This window comes from Pteropus medius, unplaced genomic scaffold (assembly GCF_902729225.1).
Source record: "Pteropus medius unplaced genomic scaffold, Ma_sr-lr_union100, whole genome shotgun sequence".
NCBI classification, from domain to species: Eukaryota; Metazoa; Chordata; class Mammalia; order Chiroptera; family Pteropodidae; genus Pteropus; species Pteropus medius.
In genome coordinates, this window is record NW_024350319.1 from 10,891,125 (window position 1) to 10,895,642 (window position 4,518).

Genomic DNA, 4,518 nt, shown 5'->3' on the forward strand with positions numbered 1-4,518 from the left:
TGAAGCATTCATTCAAAATGATCCCACTGCTGTATATATTCATAAATGAAGAAGACTCTTATGTAGCATTTTTCATATGAACACACATATATTTATATAGTCTGCTCTTCTTAATCACCTATATTTTCTAAAGCTCTGGAAATAGGTAAAAAAGGGTTAATTATATTTTGTCTTGTATAGGCTGTATTTATGGCTGTGCTTACGATGCCAATGATGGTTAGTATGTGCTTTCTTTTATTTTTTTTCCCTATCAGTTTTGTTGGCAGGGTGAACAGGGTCTTGATCACAGGCAGAAGATCTGGAATTTTCTCCCATGACTTAGAAATGAGTTGTGTTATAAAAATGAGAGTAATACTAAGTATAAAGAGGGAAGATATTGCCCATTTCCAAAGCGGAGGCCCTGAAAGCTCATCTCTTATCCTGGTTGCCTGTACCAACTTGGGGGCATGACCACAACAACTTAGCCATGCACGAAGGACAGAGAAGAGCTTGTGATTCTGTCTTCCTGTGCTGCTTCTCATTCTCATGTTTTATGGATAGTGTGGCAATAGCCAGTGGGCCTTCTAAGCCACTATCTGCACACTCCGTCTTGATAAAACAGGGAAGACTACCAGGCCCATAGACAGGGTAATGGACAGAATACTCACTCCACGGTCTGCAGCCAGCATAGCAAGGGTGAGGCTGAGACACACAGAGGTATTTCCTGACCAAGCAAGAAGCCCCCGGTGAATAATAGTTATTGTCTTGAGACTGGTATTAACTTCCCAATGCATGATGGTGATCTGCATGAGGCTGAGAGGTCCTTCTCTCAGTGTCATGAGGACCCATCAATACCCTTCTCCTCAGATATCCAGATATCTTCCGGAGAGAAGCAGGGGAAGGAGGCAACTGTCTGAGGGCCAGCATTAGTTACATAATTTTCTGAGTCCAATGCAAAGTGAAAAAACCAAGCCCCTTGTTCAAAAATCAAGAATTTTAACACTGTGACAACAGAATATTATACCAGGTGTGGGGACCCTTTAAATGCAGAAGGCTGTGCAACTGCCCTGCTGAAAGCCTAAACAGTTTTTTCTCCTAGAGATTCTAAACATTGCCCAAAGGGTTGTTTAAATGATCAGATTGGATTAAATTTAAATTGCATCGGATATATAGTTAATTCTTTCCCTATTAACTAGTGAATGGGAGCCTGGGAGAAATGCCAGATTAGTTTATAGACAATTAAAACATTACTGAGTTGGGCGCGAATTAAACTTGTGGTCCTGCTATAAAGACATCATTTTCTCCCTGATGGAAAAAGTGGTGATTAGAGAGGTTAAGGGCTTGCCCAAGGTCACCTAGGCAGTTAGTGGTTTAAATCGAGGTTTAAACCCAGGAATGATTCCAAAACTCAGACATGTTTCCACTCTTCTGACGCAGATGATACTAAAGTCAAAGCTAAGCCTAAAAACTGAATTTTAAATTGAGATTTCTTTTAAAATATGCTTTTTTTTTCGTAAGCACATGGATAAAAATATGCCTTATCACTAATAGGAATGATGCTGTCCCCTAGAGGGCATTTTAGAAAATGGGGATATTTTGGTTGTCTGAGGGGATGCTGTAGGCATTTAATGGGCAAGGGCTAGGGATGCGAGAAAGTTGTACCTTGGAAGACAATCCTACATACAGAAGAATTATTTGATGTTCTGAATAACTTTTGAATGCCTCACCAGTCACTCAGGTAGGTGAAAATCTTGTTTATAATTATAAGTGGAGAGCCTAATAACATTTTACATATAAACGTAATCTTTTTTTTTTTTTTTTGCATAGTTTAAAAATAGGCTGAAGTTTTCACGATTATAACAAGTGTATAAATTAAAGAAAGAATATGCTTTACAAAGAGTTGTTCCCCATTTTGGAAAATCATTACCACCAACAACCAGGCTGCTTCTGGCATTGGAATCACCATTACAACAAACTCAAATCGGTCTATGCTGGTAGAAGTCAAATTCCTAAGAATTCCACATATAGATGCACTGACTGCTTCACTAGTCTTCTGATATAGCTGTGCCTAAGCCTATTTTATTATAAATTCCATTCTTTTTCTTTCTCCTTTGTGTCAGGGAATTATGTTGTTTTGTTAAAAAGTTGTATGTGTTATGGTAGGTTACAGTTTGGTATGAATTCTATTTTAGGACAATATTTGAAATCAATAAAGAGCAGATTTCTTTTTTGCAAGGAAGCCCTAGTGATTGACTTTCCCTGAAGGGCTTATTTACTCTCAGGGCATCATTACTGGGCCTGAATGTGAAAGAGTTATTGAATCTTTCAATAGCCCATCTTCTGTATGTTAGGTTTCAAAAAATCTGACCTAATTTACCCAAGGAATTGAGCTTTTCCAGGGACTTTTTTTTTTTAAGTTATTTTTTGTCCTCTTGGCTGAACAAATTTGTGCTTTGCATTTGAGGAACCAACCTTGGCAGAAAAACAAAACCCAACTTTTGTTTTAGGCTTTTTTTTCCTCTTGAGAAAAATATCTCTTGGGAGGTAAAATAACTGTATGAGACATGACACATGACAACTCAAAAAGCTCCCTGTTAGTGTTATGAGGAGGCTGAAACTAGCAGGTTTGGGGCAAAATGTCCTGATCTGCCGAGTTTCCTGCATGACCACATTCTTCATGTAACCACAGGAGTGCTCTTTTGTAGGAGGGGGTGTCTTACTGCCTATTATTAACAAAGTTAGTTTTGCCAATCATATAAAAATCTTTGAGAAAAAGGCAAACATACAATACTTTCCTTTGGGTCCAGGTCTTATCTTCCAGCCAGGGTATTGGTCCAACTCTAGAATGGCTGATCTGCTTGATTTGGCTTGCCCAGCTTCTTAAAGAGAATGAGTTCTTTGTTCTAGATACTTTTCCTCCCTCCTTCATTTGGGCCCTCTTTCTTCTTGAAACCTCTTCCCTACCCCTGCCTTGCCCCAATGGGACATGTGCTTCTCTGGAGATTTGCCTCTTGTCTGCTCGGTCACTGGTCTGGGTGATTGGTCAGTCAAGATGGAGGGAAGGATGTGATGGGAAAATGTCTGTACATCTTTCTGGCAGTGTGTCTACCCCTTAGTGTCAACAGTTTAATATAATGTTTAAGAGCCTAGTCTCTGGACCCAGAAGGCCAGGGTTTCATTTCTGGCTCTACAATTAATAGTTGGATAATTTAAATTCTCTGTACCTCAGTTTTCTCATCTATAAAACAGGAATTATGATAATACCTAATTCTCAGGGTTGTCATGTTGTTAAATATGTTAATATGTATAAATGGGAAGCAGGGAGACTAACTTCGTTAATTGTTTCTTCTCGGTTTCCCTTGGTGGTTCCTTTTCTTCTCCCTGAGCTCTTTTAGTCCTTGATTCTCTTCTCTTCTGTATCTACAATTACCCTTGGAGATCTCATCCAGTTCTGTGCTTTAAAACACCAGCTATATGATAATGATGCCCACACTTATATTTCCAGCCCAGATCTCTCACTTAATTTATGTCTAAAAGTGAACTCTTGCTGCTCCTTTATAAATCTGCTTCACCCTCAGCCTTCTTCTCAGTTGAGGGCTACTTCATTCTTCTAGTTGGTCAGGCTAAAAATTTCTTTTTCATACTCTGCAACCAATCCACAAGCAAATCCTGTTGGCTCTACCTCCAACACATATCCAGAATCTAACCCCAACTAATGACTGCTACTGCTACCATTCTGGTACAAAACACCATCATCTTTCTCTCAGGTCACTGTGATCGCTTCTAAATTGGTCTTTCTGTATCTATACTAGCCACTCTACAGTCTATTCTCAACATGGTAGTCAGAGCGATCCTTTCAAAATTGAAGTTATATATGTCACTCCTCTGTTCAAAACTCATTGAAGGGTCCCCATTTCACTGAAAGTAAAACCTAAGACTTCACTATGTCTATAAGGTCTTACTTCCTCTGGACCCTTGTGACTTCTCTGACCTTGTCAGCAACTGCTTTCCTCTATGCGCACTCCACTCCAGTCATACCAGCCGTTTTGCTAGACCTCTGATATGTCAGGTATGCTTCTACTTCAGGGCCTTTGCTCTAGCTGTACCCTGTATCTGGAATGCTTTTCTTTTTGATATCAGCATGGGTCTCTCTTGCATCTATTTCAAGTCTTTGCTCAAACCTCACCTTCTTGGTAAAGCCTATTCTGACCACTCGATTTAATATTGCAATCTGCTCCTCTCCTTTACCACTGGCTCTTCCATTCCCTTTACTCTGCTTTTTTTTTTTTCTCATAATGCCATTGATCTTCTAATAAACTATATAGTTTACTTAGATATTCTATTTATTGTTTCTGATCTGTCTTTCTCTAATAGAATAGAAACTTTAAAAGGATAGGAGATTGTCTCCTTTCTCACTTGTATCCTTAGAGTCTTGAGTGTTTGGCACATAGAAGGTACTCAAAAAAAATTTTATAGAATGGATGTATAATTCACCCATTGAGGCTGAACACATTGTTGATCAAATCAAATCAGGATTCT